This window comes from Tenrec ecaudatus, chromosome 5, assembly GCF_050624435.1.
Source record: "Tenrec ecaudatus isolate mTenEca1 chromosome 5, mTenEca1.hap1, whole genome shotgun sequence".
NCBI classification, from domain to species: Eukaryota; Metazoa; Chordata; class Mammalia; order Afrosoricida; family Tenrecidae; genus Tenrec; species Tenrec ecaudatus.
This window is the reverse complement of record NC_134534.1, coordinates 38,845,986-38,859,750: the sequence shown is the minus strand read 5'-3', so window position 1 is coordinate 38,859,750 and position 13,765 is coordinate 38,845,986. Positions and strand designations below refer to the sequence as shown.

The following is a 13,765-nucleotide window of genomic DNA, read 5'->3' as shown; positions in this document are numbered from 1 at the left end:
TATTTTAAGGTAAGAAAATGGTAACGTTAGGCCCCCTGATCCAGGTCTAAAAACAACAAAACAGAACCTTAAACCCACCACCAGGGAGTCACTTCTGACTCTGATCAAATCTGATTCCATTTCCTCTAGCATCTATGTCCGAATGTTTCTCTACTACGAAATCCAAGGTTCATGTACCCTTCTAAGTAGATACTTTATGAATAACTCAGCATAATTTTACAATAAGGGAGAGATCAAAGGAAATCATAATAGTAAAAATATTTCAATACTCAAATGTTTTAGGATAACTAGACTAGAGCACATGAGCAAGTTCCCAGGTACCAAATTTAACCTGCCTTGGTGTCATATTGGGATCCTTACAGATGTCACCTACTTACTTACACTGGTGTCCCATTGGCAGTGCAAACACTCAAATGGACTATCCAGGGGCGATGCAATATTCTGAAATGATGACCGCCTCTCGGTCAAATCACAGGTAAAATGGAATGTCCTCTTCTCTTTAATACCTGTTAGCTACATTTTTGGGATTTTCTTGTTTGTGGGGGTGAGGTGGGGACAGTTTTCCAAGGACATACTGAAAAAGTAACAAAGTTTGAACATGCACTGTGGATTTTGTGATATGAATCTCTAAGGACGTATACTGACAGGTATTACTGTGTTTGCTTCTCAAGAGAACCCAGCCTAACCCAGGGGACAAGAAGGAAGGAGGGGAGGGAGGGAGAGGGAAGGAAGAGCTGGAAGACATAGAAGAAAAATATAGACATATCTTTGTTATATAGTTTTTCACTTTTTAAATGATTAATCATTTTATTGCGGGCTCTTACAAATCTTATAGCAGTACATCATTCAGTTATATTAAGCACACTTGTACATATGTTGGTATCAGCATTTCCAAGACATTTTCTTTCTAGTTGAGGCCTTGGTATCAGCTCCCTCTACTTCACTTTTTTTTAAAAGTATTTTGAGTATAAATATTGAAACAGTTTTATTGGCACATAATTTACATATCATAAAATTCAACCATTCAATCATTTAATCATATCAAGGAGAATGTACAATCATCACCACATCAATTTTAGAACCCCCCTCATGGTTAAAATGCCCCTAAAATGAGTTGTGCAATCACACTCAGTTCTAGTGCTTCCTCCCCCTTCCGGCCTTCACTGTTTCCCCCCAAAACCCCCTTTCGCTCCCCATCAGCCGCCTGGTGCATGCCTCACCCCCTCAACTCATTCAGTCCTTCCCTCTTATTAATTTTCTTCAGTATGCATCCGCTTCTCCTGTGCGTCACATCTGGGATTCTGAACAGAAAATAATACAAAGCAAAAGCAAATCGCACTCAGGTGGTAAAGATAAGATCATGTTAGTATAAAGACAAAAATGCAAATAATGCATAAGAAGGAAAAAAGACCCCCATGGACATTCAAAAAGGGGAGAAATTTCTGTCATACAACAACTAAGAGATACTTGCACCCAGAACAAATTCAGGTCGTGTTTATAGGGCAGTCAAGTGGCCAAGGATTGAGTTTCATCCAGCATAATAAGATTACCGTAGTCCGTGTGGTAGCAAGTATGTTAGGGACTCCTCCCTTTGGCTGGAGTGGATCTGCCAGTGGCACAGTCTGACTAGAGATATCATTTTCAATATTAAAACGATAAGTTCTGGTCATGTGCAGTAGGCACTGGGACTTACCTTCCCATTGCTTCTCTTTGTTAGGAATTTGCAACTCTTAGCTGAGAATACCAAAGGGGCCCTGGAGGCACAGTGCAGTTCTGAACCCCCAGGTGTTCTGTGGGAGGAAGATGAGGCATTGCCCTGCCATTGAAAATGGAGTCACGGAAACCTACAGGGGCCGTTTTCTGCTCGGTCCTATAGGGCCTCGACGAGTCAGGATTGCCGCAATGGCAGTGAGCTAGATTTGGGGATCTGAGAATGCTAGGTTCACTTGGGGATTGCCGCTTCCCGTTTCCAAGAGTTTTAAACGAGAGCCACGATGGCTTGTGTTCCATTGGAAGGCTCAGCCTCCTAATCGTGTTGTTTCCTTATTTTAGTGATGTTCCTAATGCCACGGCTATGTTAGTACGACGGAGTTCACTTGCCTTGTAAGTTCTGAACTTGGTGACACAGATATACCATCAATGAGTCCCGTCTCTCTTCCAGTTTCTGTTTTCTTCATTCTCTGATATGACCCAGCAATGTTAGCAGATTGTGTTTACTCAGTAAATATTTACCATCTTTGTCCTTTTTCTTGACTTGTTTAACTTCAAACTTCGTTCAAACAGTTTACCAAGAGACCAAGCTGGACTAATGGAGCAGTAACTTTTGGCCATTTTACTGAAACTGATTCTTTTGAAAATGTTGGAAAGGGCCCCTAGTCTTTCTTTTAAAGTGTCCATCTTATTTATTTAGCACGGGAAGCATTTAATCAGTACATGCTGGTCTGCTTCTTATGGAGTGCGTTGCCTTACAAGTTTTCTACAGATACAAAGTTTATTAAAATTGTAATGCAAATAAGTATATGATAACTTGTTGGGTGCTTATTTTCAGTATGGAAAAACTAACTGTGCTTTCTCTTACCTTTGTTGAGGTCACCCTGAGATCAGACATTCCTATTTTTGCTTGCCCTTGACTTTTACTTATTCAGAGTTTCAGTTTGGTTTTGAAGCAATGAGTGCTAAATCCTTCCAACTAAACACATGCCTAACACTCATCTGTTTTGGCCAACCATCTCCTTTAAAATTCAGTCACTTTCCCGAGAAAATAAACTGTTATTAGTTACAGACTATGTAACAACATCTAATTCTGGATATGCAAATAACCAGTTCCTGGAGAAGGACATCATTATTGGTAAAGTGGAGGGCAGCAGAAAAGAGGATGGCCCTCAAGGAGATGGGCGGACAGTGTGGCTGCAACAGTGTTCTCAGCCCAGGAACAACAGTGAGGATGAGGGTGTTACATTTTGACATGCATGTGGAGAAGGCCACTGTGGCTCGGGACAGACCCAGTGGTACCTAGGAACAGCAGTCATTCTGGAGGGCACTGTGAAGTTACCGAAAATATGCATCATTTTTGTAGTTCGAATTTGTTCTGATGACTTTAGATTGTTTTAAAAGCTTCAAATTATTTTACACAGTTTCCTGAGCATTTTTATTAAATAATCAAGATAGATGATTTTATCGGTAAGGTATGCAACGTGCATTATATACTGGAAATTATAAACCTCTTTCTCTGTTAATTATTACTTTGTCTTTTATCAGAAAAATGTTTTATTTCAGAGCTGAGAAGGTGAATTCTAACTTTACATTTGGATTTATTTATAATTTCAGTGTATATGTAAATGACATTACTTTGCTTAGGGTCTATTTCTTTAATTCCAGTCATGTTCTTTAGATTGCTGATGAAAACATAAGGGACGAGCTCCTTTCTGTGTTTTGGATCTCAATTACATAAGCTGTTCTCATGTGTAAGAGAACAGTAAAATGAGGCACCTGTTTGCCCATATTCATAGAACACATGACTTTTTACTTTACCAAGTAAAGTTCTGGTGAGAACTCCAATTTGGGGTTTCCTTCCATTTGTCATTATTTATATAACTTTGTTCTAGTCTTAGGGTGAGTTAGTTAAGTTTATTGTGCCAACCTGACTGACATGTGGGGTTAACTGAAGGACGGAGGGATAAATGGCTTGGTGAGCTTCGCCTTTCAAGTTCTCGGGTCTCTTGCTTTGTGTTGATTGCACCAGGGTGCAGCCACCTTAGCAGTTCCCTGCTTCACCTTGCAAGACTGACTTCCTGCAAGACACCCCCAAGGAGAAAGCCACATGGACCTATCCCGATGCAGCCCTGGGTGCTGGAGTAGCCGTGTGGAGACCCCTGTCAGCGCTGAGATGCTTACACGTTCACTGACTCGGTTTTCCTCTGTAGTCGGCATCATTGCCTCTGTATTGTGAGATGGAGGAGGACTTTGTGGATTGGTGTTGGACATATGGGTTAATGGATTAATGTTGGACCGTGGGCTTGGTCAGCACTGGGTGGGGATGTTTTCTTGGTGCGCACTTACCCTTTTTGTAAAAGTCTCTCTTATACAAATGAATTTCTGTGCATTTGTTTCTCTAAAGTACCCAGACTAACACATAGTAGTATTGTATTTTGACTGCTCTTTACTAAGAATATATAGGAAAATAAGTATCTTGTTTGTTGGAACACTAGTGTCTGCATCATTAAAACAAAATAGGTGTTCTATTAAGATGCAGTAATAAGTTAGCATGATTAAACTGAATCACTGAATTTAGGGTTTCACAGGATAACAAATATTTTAATTTAAGGGTGCTTCCTCCCTGCCCCCCGAAATGTGAATCTTGGTGACACAGTGGTTAAAATGCTCAGCTGGTAACTCAGAGTTGTCAATTCAAAACTACCGTACTCTTTAATAGAACGTTAGTCTTTGACCACTACTTGGATACCATCTCCCTTTTGGGTGACCTGTTCCACGAGCAGGCCTGTTGCTTTCCGTGACTAACTGTAAGTGCTTCTAATGGAATAAATGCTTTTCTACAGAAAAAAAAAAAAACAACAAAAAAAAAACTACCGTACTCACTGCTCTGGGGGAGACAGACCCTGCAGCCTGCTTACCTGAGCCTTCTGGGGCAGCTCTACTGTCTTCTCCAGGCTGCTAGGCATCAGAATCCACTAGATGGTAGTGGATTTGGTTGTTTGGGTTTACAAATTCCAGTTTTTATAAGTGTACCTTTTTTGAGGTATGGATTGGTATGCAGGTAAAATAAGACCTCGTTGCCATTTATTTCTCTGTAGTTGTATAAATGCCATTTTGTATTAAAAACAAGCAAAGCAGACCAGATCTTTACTTAAGAGAATGGAAAATCAAAGCAAATGTGTAATTTGAAGGCTGGTCATGTTTCCTGCTCATATTAGTCTAATATAAGTAGTGATTATAGAATTTTAATTGGAGTTTTAATAATTTTTATATGTGTTGCATTTGAGATTGTTGAGTTGAGAACCATGAAAGGGATCTACAAAGATTTATGGCTTTTTATTGCAGATGGGAAATAGAAACATACAGAAAGGTTTGTCTATTTTAAGAACCTTATTTTGATCCCTGATTCTGTTCTTTTCCATTATGTACATTTTTAAGGAATATGCAGAAGTTGGTATGAATTCAAGGGAAGGAAGGATAATAATTATTAGGATAGAAAAGAGGATACATGAGGAACACTTATAGCACTGAAACTTAATCATTTTTCTCTTTGAATTCCTTAAGCGTTCTCTCGGATGTGTTCTGTTCTCTACCTACACCTAAGCCGGACAGTATGATAATTCTTAGATTACACACATTATTTAATTTGAAGCCCATGCCTTTTCTCTCGATTGGTAGAGAAAGTCAGAAGATTTGGTTATCTCCTCTATATTCTGTTGAAAGCCAAAGGCATTGAACCTAATAGTTGCTCCATAAATAATAACTAATGGGGGCGCTCCAATGAAACCAACTCCAGTGTAGGGTAGAATGAAGGCTGTAGTTGAGGCTCGTTTCTGTACATTTCCACAGTTCAGGGTTGGTCGAAGTCCACTCTGATGCTTCTTTCGAAGAGGGACTATCCACAACAGCGGTTCTCAACCTTCCTCAGGCCACGGCCCTTTCATCCAGCTCCTCATGTTGTGGTGACTCCCAACCATAAAATTATTTTCGTTACTACAAAACTGTCATTTTGCGCTGCTGTTATGAATCGGGTGACTCTTGTGAAAGGGTCGTTCAACCCCCAAAGGGATTGCTTCCCATGGGTTGAGAACCTGTCCATGACATGGTGAACAAGATATTGCAAAGATGTATTCCAGTATGTGTTACTCTGCAGTCCCCGGGAAAGACCCCCTGATTTAGGAACAACTCCTATTATGTAAATTTGCCTTCTCTTTGTGTCTTAATTCTCTAGTGCTGCTATGCCAGATCTACCACAAGTGATTGGATTTGACAAATAAAGATTTTATTTTCTCCCTTAGGGAGGCTGGAAGTCTGGATTCAGGCTACCAGCTTTTAGGGTAAGGATTTATTTGTTTGGTTTGGGGGAAATTCCATGTCATAAATCTTTTCCTGAGTCTAGGAGTTTGTCAATAGAGGAATCCCGGGTCCAAAGGACATGTTCCATGCTGGCTGTTCATTCTTGGTGATAATTGGTCCTAATGATCACTGCTGTTCTGTTGAATCTCTTTTAATATCTCAAAGGCTATTGACTTAAAATACCACCTAATGCTAACACAATTACCTCTAGTCTTGCCTCTCTGACATCATAGACATGAGGATTTACAATGCTTAGGGTAATTAGATCAGATCACAAAATAGAGGAGAATTATTTAATACTAAGAACCGTGGCTCAGCTCCTTAGAGCAGGGGCTCAGACTTTTAAACGGGGGTCAGTTCACTGTCCCTCAGACCCATCGGAGGACCAGACTGTAGTTACAAAAATAGAAGAAGAACAAATTCCTATGCACACTGCGCATACCTTATTTTGAAGGGAAAAAACAAACTGGGCAAAAACAGCCGGCGGGGCGGATACGGTGGGCCGCATGTGGCCCGCGGGCCGGAGTTTGAGAATGCCTGCTTTAGAGGGACCTAATTCAGTCCTTTAACACTTTGAAACAATTTGAAGAACCACCTACTTACAATGAATTCACAGTCGTCACTTTCACTTGCAAAGAGATGTAAGAGTTCCATCTCTAAAGACTGGACCGTCTTTTTCTTTTTCCTCTGAGACAGTGTTGAGGATTATCCAACTAATGAGCTGTGTGTGGCCTTGAAGTCATCCACACCAGCTAACATCGCACACCTCACCAAAGAAAAGCTATTCCAGCCACTGTATTAGGGTGCTGAATTAAATGAATCACCTAAATGGCGCGGCAAGGATGTAATAAATATTCAAATAACCCTTCACCAAAAAGGTACCCAGCCCCCGCTCTAAAGAAGAGTTGTACGCACCTGTTCTGACTCACCTGTAAATTCATAAAGACACAACTGGGATCAGATTCACTCGTAACTGCAGGACTGTTTATACTTGCTTAGGACCAAGTTTCCTGACAAGGAGCAACAATTGTCACAGGAGAACCAAGCACTAGCAATGACAGTCATAGTCAATGTCGTGGTAGGTGTGGGCAGAGTGGTTAGTGTCTATCCTCTTGGTCTCTGAAGGGCAAGGGGAGAGGCGGGCTGGTGGGTGAACTTCCTGGTTCTTTGAGCACTGCACACTCTCCCCCCCCCCCCTTCTTTATACTCGCTTAAACTCTCTTGCTTCTATGACTGCAGATAATGGGAACAAGAGATCTCTTACTCTCATCTTCTTAAAAAGTGTAACTAGAGAAACTTAAAAAGTGCTTATTTTGGAATAAATTCTGATTAATAGACACATGGAAAACACATAAAATGCAAGTTGCATAGACACAAATGCACTATAGAACTTTCATTACAGTTGGTAATTCTTTTTCTCCACAAAGGATAGCGGGAAAGAAACTGCAGTTATTGACCGTTCGTTGTTCTTGCTGTATTTTTCTTACGTCCTTTAAAACTCAGAGTGACCTGATGATGAACCTATTATTTGTTCAGTTTTCATACTGAGAAAGCTCATCTCAAAGACACAGAGAGCCATGAATTTAACTCACTTATTTTTTGCCTCCCAAACTGTACCCACCGTACTCTCAGATCAGTTACTGAACTGACTGGAGATGGTGGTAATTGTTTAGTTAAGAATAACTCTCCAGGGTTGATCACACAGCCAGCCTCCCAGCCCCACCTGAAATCACACTTCCAGAAGCATCCTTCCCATCCCCAAGATAGCGCCAGATAATCAGGCTGGGTGATGATTCCTCTTGATTGTGCTCTGATACAAGGTTTTGCATTTATTTGCCTTGCAGCCTGCTTTGTAGATTTCATGATTTATTGAATTCTTGGAAGCAGGTCCTTGACAGGCAATATTTTAAAGGTGAAATTGCTGCGTGAGGATTTTGTTAACCTGACATTCTGTGGTTTCGCCTCATAAAACTGGCAAAGGACTCCCAGCGTGGAATGTTAATGGGGTGAAGTAATGAATGCAGGCTGGGATACGAGCGAACAGACATGAGCAATCCCATAGTGCGTACACCATGGTTCTTAGGGGAGGTCTTGGTAAACAGTAGCTTTACTAAAAGATAAAAGCGGTAGGTAATCTCTTGAACTCCTCAATTGATCATATTCTTTCTCAAACGTGGGCATAAAACATGAGAAAGTAATTAAAGTTAAGTGTGTACAATTTCTCAGAATAATTTTGACTTAAACTATTATAGTTAATATTGAGCATTTATTTCTTCCAACCAAACATTGGTCATTTATCCTTTTTAGCTTTAGAGTGGTGCCTACTGTGCTTGCATATCTTGATTTTTCAATCAGATAAATAATTTCAGTGTTTTAGATTTCATAGCACGGGGGAAATAACATGCTCTTTTTTCCTTTACTCACGGTAGCGACACAGGAGAAGATCATGGCAGTCCACTTCCGTAAAGATGATAACCTTGCATGTTCTACAGGGAAGTTCTGCTCTGCTCTGTAGGATCTCTGTGAGTGGAAATGGACTCTACTGCAAGGAATTGTGTGTATTTTCAGAATTTTAAACAGTGCATTTCTTTTAGGGTCTTTACCATCTCAGTGAAATTCATAGTTGCATCTGTTTCTCTTAGGATATGGCTCTTCAGCGTCACCCGCTATGTTCACATATGTAGTTGTACCTTTAAGATTGCTTAAGTACTTGTTTATCTTGCCACCCATTTTAAAAAATCATTTTATTGGGGGCTCATACAATTCTTATCACAATCCATACATACATCCATGGTGTTAAGCACATTGTACATTTGTTGCCATCATCATTCTCAAAACATTTGCTTTTTACTTGAGCCCTTGGTATCAGCTCCTCATTTTTTCCTTTCTCCTCACCCTCCCACCCTCATGAACCCTTGATGAATAACAAATTATTATTATTTTCATATCTTACACTGTGTGATGTCTGTTGTTCGTCACCCCGGGTGTGTTGGTAGGGGTTATATGTCAATTATTATGATTGGTTCCCTTTAATCCCCTCACCTTCCCCCCTACCCTCATTGTATTACTACACCTATTACTGTTTCTGAGGGGTTTGTCTGTCCTGGATTCTGTGTGTCGAGAGCTCTTATCTGTACTCGTGTACTTGTTCTGGTCTAGCAGGATTTGTAAGGTAGACCTGGAGTCATGATGCTCTGGAGGGAAGGAGGAAGCATTAAAGAACTAGAGGAATGATGTTCCCAAGGTCTGTGGCTAGTGTGGCCATCTGATCTCCAACTGCATGCGAGAGCAACGTGGAGAGACTTTGACAGCTCAGGTCAGCAAAGTATCTGTAGCTGCCACTCGCCTTTCCTATAAAATTCTCCAGGATCTGGACAAGTCCAGTCATCCATCAGCTTCCATGTAGGTGGGTGTACTGGATTGATTTGGACAATTAAAAAAAAAAAAAAAGAACTAGAGGAATGTTGTGTGTTTTGTTGGTATACTGCACCGTGGCTGGCTCGTCCCTTCCTTGTGACCCTTCTGTGAAGGGATGTCCAATTGTCTAGAGATCAGCTTTGTGTCTCCATTCTGCCCTCCCCTCCACTTCTTTCATATAGATATGATTGTTTGTTTGGGTCTTCTGATGCCCGATACCTGATCCTGTTGACACTTCATGATCACATAGGCTAGTGTACTTCTTCCATGTGGACTTTGTTGCTTCCCTGCTAGATGACCACTTTTTTAACTTCAAATCGTTAAGACCCCAGGCACTATATCTTCTAATAGCCAGGCACCATCTGTTTTCTTCATCACATTAGCTTATGCACTCATTTTGTCTTCCGTGATCGTGTAGGGAAGGTGAGCATCACAGAATGCCAGGTTATTAGAACAAAGTATTCTTGTGTTGTGGGAGTACTTTAGTAGAGGCCCAATGCCCATCTGATACCTTAATATTGAACATATAATATATTTGCATAAATCTATGCCCCTATCCTTATATATAAATATATAATGTGACTATATTTAGACTTCTATAAATGTCCTTTGCCTCTTAGTTCTTTTCTCTATTTCCCTTTACTTTCCTCTTGTCCCACTATCATGTTTGACCTTCATTTAGCTTTCAATAATTCCTCTCAGTTACATTGCACTTGATAAAGTCCCAACAGGCAGTCTACGCCCTCTGCACCATGGATTTTAGATCACTTGTTCTCTTGTCACTGGGTTGTTGGTTCCTCCCATCCTTTCTCCCACCTCCCCCTCTCTCATGTCCCCCAGGAATCATCAGTCTGTTGTGTTCTCCTTGGGATTGTTTATCCTGCCTATCTTATATAGAGAGCCATGAAACAAACAAAACAAAAGAGCCTATAAATAGTTCCAGATCTGTCTGTTGACCTTTATGAATGCTTTCTGATCGAGTCTGATGAGGTCCTAAGCCCTGCCTCCAAAGTCTACCTTGGGATTCCTCGGGAAGAGGTGTCAGATTGGGCACAATCCCTGCACTGTATCCCCAGTGCAAGCCCCCATAGCACTATGGGTCAGTGAGGGAACGTTTTGCTTTGTGGTGGGTACAGCCATACTGTCCTCTCTGTGCCTTGTCTGCTCCAAGCAGGAGTGTCATCCTTGGGGCTTGGTGGGCCAGGGTGTGGTCTACTCTCTTTCTCTCTCCCTCCTTCCCTTACAGTGTGCGCCCATGTGTTCAGAGCAGAACCACCCATTTCTCCGAGCTCTGTCTTCAGTGCTGTTCTCTGTAGTGCATTCTCCTGGGTTGGGGTCCCAATAGCTAGGATTGGGGCTGTTCCTGCACACCTCTCTGTCGGTTCGTTGCTTCAAGTCTTGGCACAGCAGATTGCAATCTGGTCCCTCTCTCCTTTCCTGTGGAGGCATAAACTGTTTTCCCCATGGGTAAGTTAGTGCCCTGAGTTCCTGCTACCCATGTCCTCTTGTTAAATTTATTTTTGCCACCCACTTCTAAAAAGCAACTATAAAGCTTGTTCAATACTTTTCCTGTTAGCCTCGCTGTACTGAGTTCCTGCCTGTGCTAGGTGTGTAAAATAGTTAGTGTGTACCGTTCTTGGGAGAGTATTTTCTGGGCTCTGTGGTTTAGAGGAGGAACCTGGTTGAAAAGATCTCATACAACACAGGGCACTTAGCAGCAGTAACCCATTAATGAGTTGCATTGACTTTTGACTCATGGTGACCTCAACCCCATCCGTATAGAGCTGTGCTCCAAAGAGTTTTAATGACTGATCTTCCTGAAGCAGATCTCCCATACCTTTGTGTGGATTTGTGCTTTCAACACAAAATCCTATCTCGTTGACTATTTAACTGGGACTCTATGGACTCTATGCAGCCAGGTACCCAGGGTATGTTGAATGAACAAGTTATTTGTATTTTATGCATGAGATATGTATCATTTCCCCTAAATAATGTTTAAACTTTTCAAGTGCTAAGACATTGTCTTCTTTTGGCATGTACATTTTTTTACACCGCAAAGTAGTTTTTGCAAAGTAGATCATCAGTCTGTAAAATTAATATTGTTCAAAACAGGAAGAGATTGCTTGACCTAAGATAATACTATTGGAGTTGAAAAGGAACTTGAGAAATGAAAATCTTTTTATTATGGGATAAATTCTAATTAATGACAGATAGGAAGTATAATAAAATGAAAATTGTATGTACATAAATGCCTGAGTTCTGTCTTCTAAAGTAGAATCCTCTGATTACAAAGAAAGGAACAAATGGAATAAAATTAAGTTGCTGTAGCCATATGTTTAAAATAAGTTCCTTAAAAAGAAGACTCCATGGAAGCATGTTAAGAATTCATCGATTTCAAAATTGTTGATTGGGCAAAAATTTATGGAGACAATTCATCATCAAGATTTAAAACATATGTTACAGTAATTAAAATATTTCTCTTTATAATTAAATTGCATGTATATATTTCTCTGTTTTAAAAATGTCATTTATTCACTTAATTTACACCATATTTCATCAGTCTTAACATATATACCCTCACCCCTTAGATTTGAACATTTCTTAAATTAGAAATTGCCTTAAAATAAGTGTCTTCTTCCTATTACTTTTGGTCTCAAATTCTTGTCTAGTTGAGGTCTAGTTCTTTCAGACGGAGTTCGTATTTGCTCTGCCAGTCATCCCAGACATCATCGACTTGGAGGTACTTTGAGTTACGTTATTTGTTGTGCACTCTTAGAACTTTGCAAGAAGTGCGGTACAGGCAGCCATACTGTTGGAGTGCTGGAGTGTAGTTTAAACCCCACCTTTCACCTAGCAAAGGCGCCCTGGTGGCTTAGTGGGTTACATGTGGAGCTCCTTACCACAACAAGGCCAGTGGTTTAAACTCGCCAGCCAGGCGAAGCTTTCTGTTTACATAAAGAGTTACTGCTTCAGAACCCACCAGGGCAGTTCCACTCTGTCCTGCTGGGTCACTGTGAGTTGGAATCAACGCAATGACAGTGACTCTGAGTTTCACTAAGTCCAAAGGTCACTTCATGAGATTTTTAAAACAATAGTATTATTTCACTTTCATTTTACACAGGATTGTACCCTTTTAGTTTTCTCAATTTATACGCACACAAAATAATGGTACCTCTCATGATTGAGGGTATGTTAGATCAGAAGAAAACCAAGTATTGTAATCACTGTAATTGGGTAAAATAACAGCAGACAATTGAGTCAGCATGATAGGGCTTTCAGTAGCTGAGTTTTCAAAAGTAGATTTCAGACCCACCTTCTCGGTGCGTGTGAACGGACCTGAACTGCCATCCTTTTGCTCAGTAGCAGAGACTTTAACATGCGCACTGTCCTTGTTGGTGAAGCGTTTTCTTTCTAAACGATTTCTTCCTGAAGTCCTCATCTACTAATATGATAGCATTTTAGAAGCTTCAAAAAGTTCATGGGAAAATTCCATTATCTTTTAGTTTAATTTTTCCATGAACTTTCAAAAGCTTCCTCCTACAGTTAGCTTCCTATTTCATCTTCTTAATTGTTAAATCACATAATAGTTCTATTTTTAAACTACTCTTACAAACTCAACAGAGCTGTGATGTTCTTTATCTTTAAATAATAGTACTTAATGAAAGTAGTGTATACTAACAGTTATAATAGGTGACTATAAGAAGTGCTTAAAAGGAAATTTATAACCCTTAGCAATTATTTAAGTAGTAATAAGAGTGTACACCATGTAAATGTTGCTGGATTTAATTTTCTATCATAGCTTGAACTATGTCTCCTACTCTGCTTTCTTCAGTGAACTTTAGTTGTAGTGCTTCAGTTTTATAGTGTTCTTGCTATTGACATTTTTGCTAGCTCATAAAATGGAGAGAAAAAATGCTCTAGTTTTTTGAAGTTTGTAAAAATTGTAATGAACTATTCTTTATTTCTGTAGAATTTTATTTAGAACTATTTAGGCCCGTCTCTCCCTCCTTTCTTCCCTCCCTTTATTTAATGTCTTCCTTTTTAATAACATGTAAACTACTTTTTAAGATCTGTGATTAACTTTAGGGTAGTCATGGTTCCTATTTCTTTTTAAGTTTGTTACTTTGTATGTCCTCCCAGTTGTGCCCAACACTTAGCCTCAGTTGTCACATCATTATATCAAACTTGAGTGAGAGTTTATTTGGGTATAAAATTCCTAGTGAGGTTATTAGTTTTTGTTTCTATTTGAGAGGTCTGTTGTCAATCTAATTGCCAGTAT

At 40.0% G+C, this 13,765-nt stretch overlaps 1 protein-coding gene and 1 non-coding gene across 4 annotated transcripts in view; both read left to right on the top strand.

The window, feature by feature from the left end:
* VPS13B (vacuolar protein sorting 13 homolog B) overlaps positions 1 to 13,765 on the top strand; it is a 731,003-nt gene that overhangs the window by 213,928 nt on the left and 503,310 nt on the right. The window lies entirely within an intron of this gene.
* LOC142449636 (small nucleolar RNA SNORA44) lies at positions 9,299 to 9,428 on the top strand. Its single transcript, XR_012784763.1, has one exon. It is a non-coding gene; the product is annotated as a small nucleolar RNA SNORA44 (small nucleolar RNA).